Source organism: Nanorana parkeri, unplaced genomic scaffold, assembly GCF_000935625.1.
Source record: "Nanorana parkeri isolate BGI_ZX_2015 unplaced genomic scaffold, ASM93562v1 scaffold1001, whole genome shotgun sequence".
Taxonomy (NCBI): Eukaryota; Metazoa; Chordata; class Amphibia; order Anura; family Dicroglossidae; genus Nanorana; species Nanorana parkeri.
In genome coordinates this window covers 3,437-21,612 of record NW_017307269.1, presented here as the reverse complement: position 1 = coordinate 21,612, position 18,176 = coordinate 3,437, and the positions used below count along the sequence as shown (strand labels likewise).

The window sequence follows — 18,176 nt, the reverse complement described above, 5'->3', positions numbered from 1 at the left end:
AGGGGGGGGGGGAGAGAGATTTAAATAATACAAATATATTTATACATATATAGAGAGAGAGAGACATGCATACATAGCCTGAAGTTTGTTTTTAAAATACCAGTTTCACCCGTTGTAACAGGTTTTATTTAAGCCACCATTACCATTGTCACAATAATTGAACAGCAGATGATGTAGATTTAAAGGGGAAATATGGCCTAACCTTTTTTTTTTCCCCTTAGTTCTTTTCAGGGTTACAGGAGGACATATACTAATGCTATATGCTGAGACGCAGAGCCGCGCCACAGCTAGAATGGATTCGGACAATACTGTCGAGATCCACCCCACTGGCTGATTGACAGCTGATTTTGCCTCTCTAGAGCTGTGCCTGCCCCCTACCTCATCAGTTCCCCCAGTCAGCACTGGAGAAACGGAGAGGGGAGGGGAGGAATGCCTGTGGGGAGAGGATCAGGAAGTCAGCGATCGGCGCTGTGTGTTCGCTGACTTCCCGATCAATAGAGAACACCTGTGACAGCGTCTTTGTCACAGGTCGGCTTGAATTATGGGGATAATTATTTTTCACTTACCCCATAATTCTCCTTTAATGACAACTAAGAGCCTTAAACCAGTGGTGAATGTTGATTGGGCAGGTTGGATTAGTTCACTGCTGGGGATCAAAAAAGGGCCCGAAGCTGTGGCTCACAGCCTACTCTGGCCTCCCTTATGTCTACTGAGCAGTGCAAGTGCATAAAGACTTGTGAATTGTTAGCTTTGTATGATACAAAATGCAATGATAACTTTGGATTGTAAAGTCACACTCATTCAGTTCAAAGCATTTTTTTAAATCAAAATGTGTAACGTGATTAACCGTAAAAAAAGGAGATTAAATACTCCCAGGAAATGTCTTCTGTCTGCCCTTTATACAAGGACTGGCAGCATGAAGTGTATATCACCTATATACGTCTCCGGATCTGTACTGCAAGCTAAGAGTACAGCTGCAGCTTAATGCGAGTGCTATGTTTGTACAGTCATACAACACGCATGGCATGGCGTCGTACTATCATAAGAGGCAGTGTACTTTTCTGGAATTGCTGTTTGTTCAGGTGAAAAATAAATTATGTGGGCTACTCACATACATGGAGTACATAGACAAAGGCATTCATTAGACTGCATTAAGTAAGACGTGTGTTGTGTAATATTTACAGCACCCAGCTTGATGGTGTCAAGTACTTTTCCACATTGGAGAAAGGTACGTTACTTCTAAAGAATCATTTCCTTTTTAGGTTACACAAAAGTTATTATTCAGTTTGTATGACCTAGAGGCCAATTTATAACCGGCTGCAGTTTTCCTTCTCCACAAACGACAGAAGATTGTTAGAAATACCCCACCATGTATAGGCATTTTACCTTAACCACTTCCTGTCTGCCGATCGTTGAAACATGGCCGGATGGGAGTCTCCTGGATGTGATCGGGGATGACCTTGGAGCCCTTCTGAAATCCGGGAGACTCCAGACTCTATGTCCCGGTGGCAACATATGGGCGGGGTGTAGGGCAAAAGTCAACCTCAACGGTAGTCTGTGTTCCAGGAGGCTGTACAACAGCAGGAAGTGGGAGGGAATGTCATGAGACGACCGCCGTGTAGGCCCCGGTCAAGAAGAACCACGTAAAACTGAAGACGGTAGGTCCATGTACGAGATTTGCGTTGGAAACTAACCCTGTACCCTCACACCTCGTGAGAGGTGGGGTCGCGGCTCAGGTCAGCGTCAGATCGGAGGCGTGAGCGCCCTCTGCGGGGCCGCTGCGTTCTGGGAAGACGTGCACCGCCTGGCACAACAAGTTGAAGGAGCCCTGAGAAGGGAGATTGAAGGGGCTGCCCAGACCGTTACCGGACTGGAACAGAGGGTAGCAGTGTCGGAAACCTCCCATACTGATCTGGCAACCAGAGTCTCCACACTTGAGTCAGCGGTCGTGGCCCAAGCCAAGGCCCACGCCCTGCTATATTTAAAGATGGATGACGGGAAGAATAGGAACCGCAGGAACAATGTTTGCCTGCGGGGGGGCCAGAGTCCACACCAGGTGCTGACCTCCGGTCTACAACACAAGCCATACTAAATCAGCTCCTAGACCATGACCCCACGACCCATCTGGAGATGGACAGAGACCACAGGGTCAGCGGTCCCAGTGGCAATGACCGACATGGCCCCAGAGATGTCCTGTACTGGATTCATTTTTTTACACAGAAGGAAGCCATAATGCGGCAGGCCTGGATTAAAAAATCGGTGGACTTTGACGGCGCTGTGATCACCATAATGACTGATCTATCTAGGCACACGCTCTTTCTCAGGCGCCTGATGCGGCCACTCCTTGCTCAGATCTCCTCTGTTGGAGAGTCTTACAAATGAGCCACCTTCATTCTGCTGACGCCTGACCAGCTTCCTGTGTTATTCAATTTTTGGGCACAGATCCCGATGAGATTCCTGATTGGCTCCTGACCCCTGCTGCCTCGAGGCCTGCAATACCACCGGTTCCCAGACCGCAGCGGCCCCGCAGAGGGCGCTCACGCCTCCGATCTGACGCTGACCTGAGCCGCGACCCCACCTCTCACGAGGTGTGAGGGTACAGGGTTAGTTTCCAACGCAAATCTCGTACATGGACCTACCGTCTTCAGTTTTACGTGGTTCTTCTTGACCGGGGCCTACACGGCGGTCGTCTCATGACATTCCCTCCCACTTCCTGCTGTTGTACAGCCTCCTGGAACACAGACTACCGTTGAGGTTGACTTTTGCCCTACACCCCGCCCATATGTTGCCACCGGGACATAGAGTCTGGAGTCTCCCGATGCCTTTAAAAATCCCCCTGCACCCTACACTTGCCCGGAGGCCGGTGGTGAAGATATATCCTTTATAGACTGCTCTCGGTCACCACGGGGCACCACCCTGTTTTTCTGTTGAATACAGTTTTTAGTACTCATATGTCATAACCCACACTCTTATACAGGCCTCTCCGACCAGACGTCGCCTCTGGGAGGATTTGCACCCTTCGCTCCATGGAGCACTTAATTACTGTTTAATATTTAAGGTTTTTGCTATAGAGCCTTGAGTGTTCTCTGGGGTCACCCTGTCAGGTTGGCCCACCTGTCGGCTCCACCTCCATAGGGGCATCCCTTCTTCCCTTCCCCCTCATTCCCTCCACCCACCCACCCCCCACACCGACCCTCACCTTGGGCACCCTAACCGGCTGGTGAGAAGATAGTGGGCTAGCTACGCCGTACAGCCGACGGCGTGAGGGCTATTTTATTTTATTTCATGGGAGAGTGACGCGAGTCTCTGAGCCCCAACTGCAATAACACTGATGACAACAGGGGGCGATGGAGACCGTGAGATGCCAGCTCTAATGCCTGCTGGGGTGGGGTGGCTCTCAGACTGGACGACAGACAACTGGCGGCTGTTATGCCTTAGAGGATCATCGATGGGATACCGCTAATTTGACCCAACGTTTGTTTCTTATCTCTGTGTTCTGCTATGGGGATAGCTTAATTTAGAGGGTACTGCAGGGAGCATCTCGTGGTGTTTCCTTGCTTTACACTCCTCCACCTAAGTTCCCTCCTCGCTGCCAGTGTCGAGGGTTGTAGAATATTTTGTTTTGTTTATTCATATTGAGATATTTTGTTAGATATTGTTGTACCAGTACATACTTTTCTTTTCTCCTCTGTACTTCCTCCACCTATAGGGGACTGCATCCCTATACTTAATTCCCCCGCATTTCATTTCATTGCCTGCCTCTCCTCTCTGGCTGATGATTCTCTCTCTCTCCCCAGACCCTAAATTCCCCTTCTCCTTCCCCCTCCCCCCCCCCACAGGTCCCCCCTTCCTATTCCCCCAACATCAGCAGATATGTCCCGGCAGGTGAGTGGAAGGGCTGCAACTCAGCCGACGGACCTCCTTTCCTGGAATGTGAAGGGCCTCGATATCCCTGAAAAGCGTTCGAGGGTCTTGGGGGACTTGTGGAGACACAGGGTGCAGGTAGCATTTTTGCAGGAGACCCACTTCAAATCAGACTGCATACCCAGATTTACCGACCTGCATTTCCCGTTTACATACCATAGCTTCTCCCCCACCGCCAGGTCAGTGTGCTTATAGCTAGGTCTTCAGGTTGGCAGCATCTGGCTACAGTGAGTGATGGGGAAGGCCGGTACCTCTTCGTTAAAGGACATTTCTTTGGCACCATGGTCAACGTGTACGCCCCCAACTCTGACCAAATCTCCTTCTTAGAGGAATGCTTCCTAGCTCTGTCTGGCTTTGTCGAGGGGATCCTTTTTATGGAAGGGACTTCAATGTCGCCCTGGACCCACAACTCGACGTATCCAGAGATGCCTCGCATCTATCCTACTCGTTCCTTCGCCGTCTATGTAAGACTCTCCACGCGGAGCAACTAGTAGATGTGTGGCGCCTTATGCACGCACGAGAGCGAGACTACTCGTTTTACTCCACCGTTCACCGTACCAACTCGAGAATAGACTACTTCCTGATCAGACAGAGAGACTTGCACAGATTACGACACACTTCCATAGATGTCCTCACCATCTCTGACCATGCCCCGGTTCTGATGAGTATGCTCCTTCACGCTGAGGGTCCGAGACATTGGCATTGGCAGCTAAATTACCTCCTCCTGGATGACCCCTTACTGACGACCCGCATCAGTCAGGAGCTAGCCCAATTTTTCCAACAGAACCAAACACCAGTCTCTCCTCCCCTGTCCATATGGGAAGCTCACAAGTGCTATACGAGGGGTACCTTTATTTCGCATGCTTCACATGCAAAGCGCAAGCGACTAGAAACTATCTCCACGCTGTTGGCCCAAATTAACCAATTAGAGATCCGCCACAAACAAACCTTGGCTGTCGCAGTGGAAGCCGAATTGTGGACTTTGCGTCAAAAGTTGGAAGACTTGCTCCTTGGTAGGATCAAGGCCAGACAGGTGAGGATTAGGAGGACATACTATGAGTATGGCAACAAACCGAGTAGGTACTTGGCCTTAGCACTCTGGGACGCCATGGCGCAGACTTATATCCCAGCCATAACGGGGAGGGACGGCAGCTTACTCACTAGCTCAGAGGCAGTGGCAGACCAGTTCAGAGACTTTTTTCTGGAACTCTACAACCTGGAGGGCCCGCAGACCCCAGACTCAACCGCCAGACTCCTGGCCAAAACCCAAGCATACCTTGCGCAGGCGAACCTCCCTACCTTGACTCCCACGGAGGCGGTGACGCTAGACATGCCCATTACAGCAGAGGAATGGAACACAGCCCTTAAACAAATGCAACCCCGTAAAGCCCCGGGACCTGACGGCTTCTCCCTGCGTTATTATAGGGTATTCATTTAGCAGCTGACCACGCCATTCCTCCAGGCATATAATTCCCTACTTGCCGGACACTCTTTCCCAGTTGACTCCCTCAGGGGCCACTATCACAGTTATCCCCAAGGAGGGGAAGGATGCCGCCCTTTGCTCCAGCTTCCGTCCGATCTCTCTACTATATGTGGACCTGAAGCTGTTTTCTAAGGTCCTTGCTAACCGCCTCCTGCAAAGCGTGAACACGCTTATCCACACTGACCAGGTGGGCTTCCTGCCCGGCCTGGAGGCCAAGGACAACACCATAAGAGTACTAAACACGATTCACTTGGCCACGGAGAAACATATTCCCACTGTCCTCTTGTCCACGGATGCCGAAAAGGCGTTCGACCGGGTAAGCTCGTTGTTCCTCCTAGCAACACTCCGGGAAATGGGCTTTGGAGACAACCTGTGCAGATGCATAGACGCCATACACTCCATACCCACGGCTCGAGTGCGAACTAATGGGACGTACTCAGGCCACTTTTCCCTTTTGAATGGCACCAGACAGGGATGTCCAATTTCGCCTTTACTTTTTATTCTCACACTGGAACCCCTACTCTGCAGAATTAGAAACAACCCAGACATATCGGGATTACTTTCAGGCCCTAAGACCCACAAAATAGCGGGGTAGGCAGACGATCTGCTGTTTGTAGCAGACGATATCACTCCCAAACTTGATGACTGAACTAGAGAAGTACGGGGGATAATCGAACTTTAACATGAATTTTCAGAAATCGGAAGCTTTGAACCTCACGGTAGCTCCGCCGACGCTGGCAGACCTCCAGGCAGCTTTTCCGTTTCGCTGGCCCACTTCCCATATCACTTACTTAGAGACCAAACTACCCACACTGGTCAGTAAAGTTTTCGAGATGAACTTCCCGCCACTGCTCTCAGTCATTCGCCGGGATCTGGCCAAGTGGTCGGGGCGCACTCTTTCGTGGTTCGGGAGAAATAGCGTCCTCAAGATGAATGTTCTCCCACGACTACTCTACCTATTCCAAACACTGCCAGTGCACATCCCAATGACATTCCTGAAATTGGTTAGGAGAGAATTTACGTCCTTTTTATGGGCACACGGATCACACAGGCTGAGCAAATCCCTACTAGCGCTCCCTAAAGCTCAAGGGGGGATCGGTTTCCCAGATCCTATCCGATATCATTTGGCAGTGCACATGGCCAGGGCGTTCGAATGGTGCAACGTCTCATCCGACAAGCGGTGGTTGCAGCTGCACATGGCTAGGGCGTTCAAATGGTGCAACGTCTCATCCGACAAACGGTGGTTGCAGCTTGAACAGGCTGGTTCTTCACTACCGCTGGCGGGCCTTCTGTGGACAACACAATCTTTGCCCAGAGAAATCCTTAACCACCCTCTCACGGGTACCACAATTCGAATACTTAAACTGTCGCCCACAGTACTCACGGATAATGTGTCCCCATCATTACTGACCCCAGTAGTGGGAGGCCCCAGTTTTACGCCCGGTATAGAAGACAGCTCCTTTTTACGCCTCGTAGCAGCAAACAAGTTCAGACAGGGGCATTTCCTACCTCGACGGGACTTAGTAAGCCTGGAGGCACTAACCAACCTGTTTACGCCTCCCCTACTGCGCTGGCAGGCCCTTCAACTGCGTAGCTACCTCGTCAAACTAAGCACCTCCCCACCACCGCGCACAGACCTCACTCCGTTTGAAGTCATATGTCTGGTGGGCGGATACGTTGACCATGATCTGTCAAAAGCCCATGCCCTCTTGACACTGACACCCGACTTACCCAATCCTGGCTTCCTGACAAAATGGGAGAGGGACTTATCCACCACCTTCTCACAGGAACAAAAAGACTACATACTCCACTTTACCCACAAAGCCTCCACTGCTTCTGCTACTCAGGATACAAAATTCTTACCAGATGGTATTTTGTACCCACTAGGCTGCACAAAATGTTCCCACAAACTCCACCAACATGCTGGAGATATGAACAGGCAGAGGGAACCATTCTACACATCTTCTGGTCCTGCCCTAGCCTCAGGGACTACTGGGATGCAGTCACACGGATTATCAAACACCTGACAGGAAGGTCTCTTGCTGGGGATCTGGCCGCCTTATTGCTCCACAGGTCCACACTGTCTCTGAAAAAATACCGCTCATCTCTGCTTATTCACCTTGTCAACGCTGCCAGGGCCTGTATCCCGCTACGCTGGAAAAGCTCCAGCCCACCCACGGTCACAATGTGGCTCCATAAGGTGGACGAAACACGGGTAATGGAGGAGCTCACTGCGACTCTGCGCCATACTGACGACAGGTTCCGGAAAGCGTGGTTCCACTGGCTGGAATACCTCTACTCCCCGAAGTATGGTGCACTCATGGTAGAATGGGATATCGTGCCGTACCTGCGGAGATACGAAATCTAGGGGCCCCAGACATAGCCTGACGCCATAGCCTAACACCCTTGCCCCAGAGGGCCAATACCGCGCCCCCCTACTGCCTGCCGGGACTCGGCTGAATGCTCACCCACCTTACGCTTACGTCAACTCTTACCCTGATTCCACTCCTCCTTATCCTTCCCAAGTCTCAGTCCCAAACCTTTCTCTGTCTTCTCCTTCCCCCCCAACCTCTTTGTGTCATCCATGATACGACCTCTGCATGGCAGGTATCTGGTTGCACTGCCTTCCTTAGTGCGACATTCCGCAGCATAGTGGTTGCGCTTCACCCATGGGTGGTGGTGCTTAAATACGCACTGAAATACCTGTCTACCTTGCCCATATTGGGGCTACAAAACCAATGGAATTGTTAAGTCTTATGTACACTTCTCAGGTTCATGCTGTACCTACTGCATTTTACTGTACTGCACAACTCCTTTTTCTCTAATTATCCACTATTTGTACAAATGAAAAACTGAAAATAAAGAATAAAAAAAAAAACGAAAAACAATGCCCCTTTGGTGTGAACAGGGCCTTAGAGTTCTACCTATTGAAAGTGTGTTTTATGTTTTTAAAAGATGTAGAACTATGTCTGCCGATAATCAGTCAATTTCACCAGCATTACATCCTTGGCCATCAGAGGGTCTGTGGTCTTTTGCTTGCTTTTCTACCTAAGGAGTTGTCTAATGTGGATGAAGAAAAGGGCTGAAGATGGTCATTGTCCCTCCTCCATCTGTGCAAGCTGCTATAAAACACACCAGAGGCCAGCCACAGCCATGTTTGCTGAGCAAACACCAAGATCCTAAAGACAAGCTTGTATAAGACTAATTCCCAGGAAATCCTGTGCTGGGACATCAAATAAATCACAGTTGGTGACATCCAGGAGGTACAACACCACTATGTCATGTTTACAGGGGACTGCCCCCAAGTGATATGTGACAAGGAGGCCATGAACTGTAAACTTAGGTCTAAATCATTATTTTGTATTTGGTTCCTGTTAATGTATCGAACCTTTATATACATCATGTGATCTGCATTGGCTGCCCATTTTATCTATGAGTACATCATTTTCTAGGAACCTGGCACCAATCTTTTTTTGTAGCAGAAATTATTAATATTAGTGAATATGTTTATACAGACAGATACCTCACAGTTCTTTAACCTTATTGGGCTCTAAAGCACGTCCTCCTAGAACTCCTAACTATATGATAAAGGCAACACATTACCGAGAACATCTTCCCACTCCTCGTATTATCTTATTTCAGATCAAGTCTAATACAGCTATCAGAACAAAACACTAACACCATTTATACTGAATTTGATTGTTTATTTACCTCCAATATAACCCCAACACAACCAGGGATTCTTCTCAGAGACAAGGAATCCCTCACATCAGTTGTTGTTGCTGAAGTAGCATTTGGTATACTGTCCCTGCCAAGGTTATGCATACAAAGCAGGGCCGAATTGGGGGAAACAAATAAAATACCTATGACTCCTGCAGAGAGTCAACTCAACAAATCATAAATCTTTGAAAGGAAAACCAACAATCAGCTAGACATGGGCAGGGGCAAATCTCGGTCAGACAAGTAAAACAGACTTGTCTAAAATACTGCACAAAGAAAAGTCTAGATGAAGGCATTTGGGAACGGCTGATTTGGGTCTACATATTAGTGGTGATTCTGTTTTGCAGTTTCATATTTTGAAGTAAATTAGTAAGGTAGTGCAAACAAGCACGGGAAACACTAGACCAGCAGGAAAGACTGTGAGAGCACAAAAGAAGAAAAACACCAGGGATTGGAAGAAATAGGGATTTGCCTTGACCATCATCAACCATCTACAAGTAAAGCTGGCCATACACTGTTCTATGTTTGTTTATCAACCTGTGGGCTAAACGACAAATATAGAACAGATTCCTCCATCAATGAGTACAAGCCTAAAACGAGGAATCCGTCGCTGTTTCCTTTGTATTCTGACAGTGGCAGCCAGCTGTTGTCAGAATACAAGAATGGTGCTGGCAGCTTATTGGCTGCAAAGCAGTGTCTGGTCATAGATTTTCCAACTGGCTCCTTTGATCATCTGATTGAGGGATACCAGCTGAAAGGGTGCCGACAGCAGAACCCACTGTGCACATTTCTGCCGGTTCATGATGAACTTTGCACAATGTATGGCCAGTTTAAGACTAATTAGACTTTACAGCCAACAGATACCACTGGATATTACTCTTTTCACAATACCATTTCTATGTATCTGCAGATAATGGGCTGTCTCATGGAAACAACTGATTGGATGTTATCACGCACACACTAGAAGAGGAGCTTTTAGACTGGCTGGCTACAATGCTTATACTTTTCTATACAATATCAATCAATAAGCTAATCAAGCTTTCATTGTGCATTTCCCCCATCCCGTTTTGCAGTGATGTTCTATGAAATCCAATCTGTTTTATGCTGCTGCAGAAAAGGAGTGAACTGCAACTGGAACTTTGTGAAGGACCATTCCGTGCACATAGAATGTCAGCAGTATTTAACGACCTGAACTACACGACTGTTTCTCCAGTACTGGGTGCCACAAACAAACTCCTGTGTTAGCCCTGTCACAATGTAAAAGCAGAGACAAACAAATGATATCAGGGAGTAAGAACTATAGAACACCTCCCACCCTGTTATGGCAATAAGGTGAGTGGAAGATGTTCTGAAGCCCTAGTATACTTCTGTCCTAGGGTGACCCTAGTTCACCTTAGGACAGAAAGTGTGTTACTGGCAGGGTTACCAGATGAAAATGAAGGTGGAAATCCTAAAAAAAAAGGAAAACTTATGCAGCCACCACATCTAAGGACTGATAAGCTGCCCTTATTATAATGTTATTCTTGTGTTTAGATACAATTTAAATATACAACTTTTCTATTTTCTTATGGTGACACTAGACTCAGGAGATCATTGTTAAAAATACATTCAAGTACCTCAACTATTAAAGGAGAACTATGGGTTTAGGCCTTTCCCCCATAGTTCTCTTAAGGGTAACAGGAGGACACAAACTAGCGTCCTCCCGCCACCCAAAGCTCAGTATGGGGCTAGCTACAGCTCGCGGTATACTGAGACGCCTCAGCCGGAATGGATCCCGACAATTATGTCTGGATCCGCCCAGCTGCGTGAGTGACAGCTGGCTCTGCCTATCTAGAGGCAGAGCCAACTGTACCCGCCCCCTCCCCCGTCCGTTCCGCCAGTCAGCGCTGGAGGATCGGTCAGGTGAAGGGGAAATCCAGTCCCTCCCGTCACGGCTCTCTGCCGGCACAGGATCGAGAAGTGAGCGAGCGCCGGTATGTCTTCGCTCACCTCCCGATCTACTGAGCCGACCTGTGACAGTTTCATTGTCACAGGTCGGCTCAGATTATGAGTGAAAAGCACTCACCTCATAGTTCTCCTTTAACAAAAATGCATCTTATTTGTGTATCACTCGGCTGTAGATCCTCAAATCATCTCTGAATTGGTGCTGACACTGTCCTTCCTTCTGAAGGGTGGCTACTTTTGCTCCCCTATGGTCCTTGTGTGTGTTGCTTGGAGCCACCGCTCCAAGCTTTCTCCTGTGATGGACTACAATCTCATGTTTAGTTTACTAATTTGTATTGAGATTGTAGTCTATCACGGGAGTGAGCTTGGAGCGGTGGCTACTTTACAGCACACACAAGGACCATAGGGGAACAGAAGGAAGGACAGTGTCAGCATGAATTTAGAGATGATTTGAGGATCTACAGCCGAGTGATACACAAATAAGATACATTGGTGGGAATTTATCAAAACTGGAGCAGACAAAATCTGGAGCAGCTGTGCATGGTAACCAATCAGCATCCACCTTTCATTTTCAAATCTTAACTGAACAAACTGAAGGGAGAAGCTGATTGGTTACCATGCACAGCTGCTCCAGTATTGATAAATTCCCCCCATTGCTGTTAATAGTTAAGGTACTTGAATGCATTTTTAAGATTTAACTCCTGAGTTTAGTGTCACTTTAAGACCAACTATGGCAGAGTAGGAAAATTCAGTCTATGGTCAAATCAGTGAGATGCCAATGAACCTACCCATATGAGATTTGATAATGAGAGGAAACCAGAGCACAAATTTCATAAGGATAGTGTGCAAAATGGGAACTGAACCCATCACCACAGCGCCGCAAGGCAGAAAACTAACCCCTGTGCTGTCTGGAGTAAATAGAAGTGCAATTAAAAAGTTGTAATTGCAATATAGCGTTGCAAACAGAGGGTGTGGATCAGACTAATACAGACTTGGTTTTGTTGACAGCCTTACTGTAGACTTTAAAAAGCTACAGATCAACAAGGCTTCACTAGTGGCACTCTACAAATATGAGCTTAGTCCTCATTTCACAGACTGAGTCAGTCTTTGAGCATAGCTCACGTAATACCTCGAACATTCAGAGAGAACAGGCTTACTCCACTTCAAGTAGACAGTCTTTTCCCATGCTAATTATCTTTCAGTAGAGTTTTATTGAAGGGTCACAATGCGTTGTAGATTACCAAGCGTGTGGGGCTGCTGTCATTTCAAATATGAGTTGCAGAAAGTATTGAGAGTGGTCACTGAGGTAAAACAGAGAGAAAAGTACATTTGACTGTATCACCCAAATATAGACGTACTGAGGCTGATTTACTGAAATAGGCTGTTGACTTTGCAAGGGAACTTTCCTTCAACTTAGAGAATGAGGTGGAGCTCTGCAGACTTCCATCATCTAATCTTGTGGCAGCAAAAATACAGTTTTCTGTCGTTTTCTTTGCACATGATCAGGTATTCTTTGCAAAGTGAATGTTCACCCCATTTACCAAGCTAAGGAAAAATCCCATGCATAGTGAACAGTTTATTTGCCTTCAGTAAATTAACCTCATAGTGCCTTTTTCTTTCACAATGTTTTTTTATTGATTTTAGTCAAAAATGGTAGGGTACATACGTATATTACAGCGTGTGCAGTAAGTTCAGTGAGCTGACGAAGTAGCCTTAGACATCAGAAAGTGTAGGCACGTAGACATAGTGTAACTTAACCATTTAAAGTCCGCGGTGTTAAACCCCCTTCCTGTCCCGGCCATTTTTCAGTATTCAGCGCTGCGGTACTTTGACTGACATTTATTCCGTCATGCAGCGCTGTACTGAAATTGATTTTATACCATTTTTTGGGGACAGATAGAGCTTTCGTTTGGTGGAATTTAATCACCACTACGGGTTTTATTTTTTACTATATTCAGGAGAAATTACAGAAAATTAAAAAGAAAAAACTGTTTCCCCTATATTAAATTATAAAACATTTATTATTACCCAATTTTTTGGTAAAATATAAAAGACGGGGTCACGTCAGGTAAAAAGACACCAAAAATTTCAAGCCTTAAAATTGCACAATTGTCGTTTTCGCGCTCTGACGCATATTTACTTTTATATGTGTGTAAACGTGGGGGTGGGGGACCTAAACATTTTGGGGGGGGGGGGGTTAACTTTTTTTATTTATATTTATTGTACACTTATTTTTATTGCTATTACAATGGGGGTTATACAATTCCCCTATATAATAGCAAAGGCACACTGACGGGTACACTTTATAGGACCCCTAATGTCACCTGGGGACCCCAAAAGAAGCTGATGAAGCAGAGATCTGCTTCATCAGCTTCTTTTCTCTGGCTATAGCAGCCAGATAACTGACAGGTGAATGCGGAAGTGATGTAATACACATCACTTCTGCATTCACTGTACGGAGGGAGATCACCAAGGAGGAAGATGCTGAGAACGGTTGTATGTGAAACAGCCGGTAATGGCTGTGCAGAACGGACGGGTTATTCCTGCCCGTGCGCGCGAGCAGGAAAAAAATGCCGTCTGGGGACGGTAACCCGCAAATGCAAGTCTTCCGTCCGTCCATTTTTTCTCAACGGGCGGACGGCAGGAGGGTAAAACACAGATCATTATAAAATCATGAAATTTAGTGAAGTAAAATAGAACAGGTTACCAACATTTAACAGTCAATCCTTTTAGTGGGTTAATAATAAATGTTCATGTGTCTTAGGAAGAATGCTATGCATAAAATATCAAGGACTGGCATATGTTGTCCATGGTTCCCAGATGTGTAGGAATTTACCATGGGTGCCTGTCAGGAGCGATAACAATTTCTCTCATAGTGCCTTTTTAGGTGTTGAGAGACAATTTGAATAAAGAAAAGTAGGGCTGTACCGATACTAGTATCAGCATTGGTGCTGATAATGAGGTTATGACCTGCCTCCTGGCTTCCTGATTGGCTAGCAAGCCGGCTTCACTTATTGCTAGGCAGCCTGGATTCCTGATTGGTCAGGAAGTAAAGGCTCACTGAAACAAATCTACAGTATGTATTAGGATTATGTGCAGACTTCTGGCAAAATCAGTAAGACTGCATTATTACCTAACATTTGACTCTTCTTATGTCACTGGGTAGCCTAAGCTAGGGAAGGACTGGGAACATTTGACCTAGGAGGCAAACACGGCCAGGTGGCCGTTTCATGGTAGGGCAGTTTCCTGTGGGCTAAAAGTGCACTACATAAAGTGTGCCACAGTGATTGGTGGTAATGAAAAGGTGTTGTGTTAAAGAACATGGTTCACTGCAACACACCTTTTTACTTATATATGCTAGAAAAATGGTAATGTAATTAATGAATTTTAAATAAGGAGATACTTTATGATCTGATCAACATGACTGCTACTTTTTAAAAATGATACGGACCCAACAATATAAAATACCGTGCCATCATAAATAATCCTTCTCATTTAGCTTAACAAATGAGAACAACACATTTCACAGCTATCCATTCTTCCAGTATGGATTTCCTTTGCAGTCACTGAAATTCACTCTCGGAGTTCCAAAAGAAGCCTATGGTGGAACAGTGCCCTCTGCTAGGCACTAGAATTGCAGTTCTGAACAGGGAGCAGATAGCTATATAACACCCAGTGGATGTCATTGACCACAGGACCTTTCCTGGTTGTGGTGTGAATGGGAGAGTATCACCACTAATGAGATGTCTTCAGAAGACTTTATTGATTACATACATTTCGTAAGCTGGAAAAAAAGTTAATTTTTTTCGAATGTTTTCACTATTTTTTCTTAATTAAACCTATTAAATAAAAATGTATCTACCCAAATCTGCTACCAAAATCAATACATGTTTATTAAGAAAAAAATCAAGGTGTAATGGTCTTTATATAATATAGTAAAGAAAAGAAAAACTCTGGGACTCAAGCGTCCATAGGGAGAAAATGACTCTGGAACAGTTGTGACTGCTACACCTAGACAAGCCAGCATGTAATAAGAGCTGACAATAATAACAACTTAACTGTTCAGTATTGTAGTTCTGAGAATCATTTCTGACACTTTCCTGTCCTTACTATGACCGCTTAGATCATAAGAATATTATAATATTACGAACAGAGACTTTGAACAGTCTTGGTGGGGCTTTTCTTCTAAGTACTCCATTAGGTGAATGTGTTATGATTACACCTGTACTTCGCAATATCCGGACACTATAGCTATAGAGTATATTTAGGCATGATTATACTTTTCCAAAAATAGAACAGATTATTACTTTCATATCTGGAACTATTGCCGTCTCACAGTATAGTCAACCTTCCAATTTAGGTCTGGTAGCTAGAAGCTACAAAGCAGTACTTTACGTATTGCCAATGTTGTATTTATCAAAAGGCACTTGTGGGTCAGTACCCCATGCAGAAAGGTTGAAGAGGAAATTTCCTTATTGTGGTTCCCACTTCTGAACACTTGTAGCTAAACTCACCAAGACAAATGTAGGGAGAAGAGGTTTCTGGGATGCTGAGAGGGATAAGAAGGCTCAGGAACATGAACCCATCTCTACTTTCTCTTGTATAATGCTCTGTACTACTGGAAAAGTAGTTTTGCCTATAAATCAGACCCATTGGCTCCTCCAATAGTACATTCTTGTAGATATTACTAGAATAATCTTAGAATTGTTTCTAAGAGGAGGAGCTTGTAGAAATCAATGTCATCATTTAGGTGTATTTCATGTATAATCTAACCTCCATGTAACACGGTCAAACATTTAATATTAGAAAGTGCAAAAACACATTTCTGCTTTGCATGCCATTATCTGCACAAAACTTCCATTAGTGAGGAGTGTGCTTTATTTATGATGCTCTTAAGGAAGCTATATTTTAGAGAACACCACTCAAATCTATTTAATTTCACCCTGAAGATGATTAAAACTCTTTCCTCCGGATTACACTTTGGAGACCGTGCTAGAGCACATAACATTTGGGGAAAAGGATATATTTTTTCAGACTTTGTTTATACAGTATATAGCTACAGTGAGGAAACAAACAGAATATCAACCAAAAATCCAGAAAAAAACACATGATACAAATGTTATAAATTGAGCTGCAGTTCAGTGAGTAAAATAAGTGTTTGATCCCCTACCAGCCAACAATAATTCTGGCTCCTCCCACAGACTGTCTATGTGGTACACCGATTAGTCCTGTCAATGTAAGAAGGTGCTTCTAATGGCAACTTGTTATGTATATAAAAGACAACTGTCCACAGAATCTCTTTCTTCCATTCAAACTTCACCACCATGGGCAAGACCAAAGAGCTGTCAAAGGACGTTAGTGACAAGATTGTAGACCTGCACAATGCTGGAATGGGTTACAAGACTATCAGCAAGAAGCTCAGTGAGAAGAAAACAACTGTTGGAGCGATTATGAAAGGAATACAAAAAAACATCAATCACCCTTGGTCTGGAGCTCCATGCAAGATTTCCCCTCATGGGGTAAGGATGATCATGTGAAAGTGAGGGATCAGCCCAGAACTAAATGGGAGGAGCTTGTTAATAATCTCAAGGCAGTTGGGACCACAGTCACCAAACAAACCATTGTAACACAATACACCGCCATGGATTGAGATACTGCAGCTTCCTGCAAGGTCCCCCTCCTCATGAAGGCACATCTACAGGCCCGTCTGAAGTTTGCTAATGAACATCTAAATGATTCAGAGAAGGATTGGGAGAAAGTGCTGTGGTCAGATGAAACCAAAATTGAGCTCTTTGGCATGAACCCGACTCGCTGTGTTTGGAGGAAGAACAATGCTGACTATGACCCTAAGAACACCATCCCTACAGTCAAGCACGGAGGTGGAAACATTATGCTTTTTGGGGGTGTTTCTCTGCTAAAGGTACAGGCCGACTTTGCTGCATTGAGGGGCCAATGGATGGGGCCATGTATTGTGAAATCTTGGATGAGAACCTCCTTCCCTCAGCCAGAACACTGAAGATGGGTCGTGGATGGGTCTTTCAGCATGGCAATGACCCAAAACATACCGCCAAGGCAACAAAGCAGTGGCTCAAGAAGAAGCACATTAAGGTCATGGAGTCTCCAGACCTTAATCCTATAGAACATTTATGGAGGGAGTTGAAATTACAAGTTGCCAAGCGACAGCCAAGAAACCTTAAGGATTTATAGAAGATCTGTAAAGAAGAGTGGACCAAAATCCCTCCTGACGTGTGCAAACCTGGTAACCAACTACAAGAAACGTCTTACCTCGTTTGCCAACAAGGGTTTCTCCATCAAGTACCAAGTCATGTTTTCCTTGGGGATCAAATACGTATTTTGCTCACTGAACTGCAACTCAATTTATAACATTTGTATCATTTGTGTTGTTTCTGGATTTTTGGTTGATATTCTGTCTCTATCATTTAAAATACACCTATACCTAACATTTCTTTGTAAACTTACAAAATCTACGGAGGATGAAATCATTATTTTCCGAACTGTATATATGACTTTGTGAAAGCTTTCAGACCCCGAGTCTCTAAAGAATAGTTTACAAATAAAGGCTAAAAAAGCTAAATCAATGATATTGACATTGATACCATTTGAAATATTAGTGCACTTACAATATAGAATTCTTTCTATTCTCTCCGTCCCTTTTTCTATATTCTAACGTGGGACTGTATCTAAGAGGAACAAAAGATTGAGAGGGAAATTTATCAAAACTTGAGCAGACAAAATCTGGAGCAGCTGTTCACAACAACCAATCAGCTTCTCTCCTTCATCAGGCTTAACATTTGGTCATGCTAAGCCTGATGAAGGGGACCCTGCGCGGCCACGAAACGTTGCAATTTTTGATGTGACAAATATGAGTGAATAAAAGAGGCTCAAATCTGCTGCAGGTCCCTGCCAGGTATTCAGGGCCTGGCAGAGACCTGTAGCACATCTGTGTATGTGTGAGATCTTGCAGTGTGTCTGCACTCTTGAGGATGTGTCTGCCTCCCGGGATGTGTTGTGGCAATCCCAGGAGGCATTAGGTGGCGTCCCAGCATAATTCTCTCCTAGACAATAAAAATAATAATAATAATAT

At 45.3% G+C, this 18,176-nt stretch overlaps 1 long non-coding RNA gene across 1 annotated transcript in view; it reads right to left on the bottom strand.

Moving 5' to 3' along the window:
- The window catches only part of LOC108795747, a 24,735-nt gene that overhangs the window by 6,412 nt on the left and 147 nt on the right, over positions 1 to 18,176 (bottom strand). Inside the window, exon 2 of the long non-coding RNA XR_001941765.1 lies at positions 7,366 to 7,372. This is a non-coding gene — a long non-coding RNA (uncharacterized LOC108795747). The remainder of the gene's footprint in view (positions 1 to 7,365; positions 7,373 to 18,176) is intronic.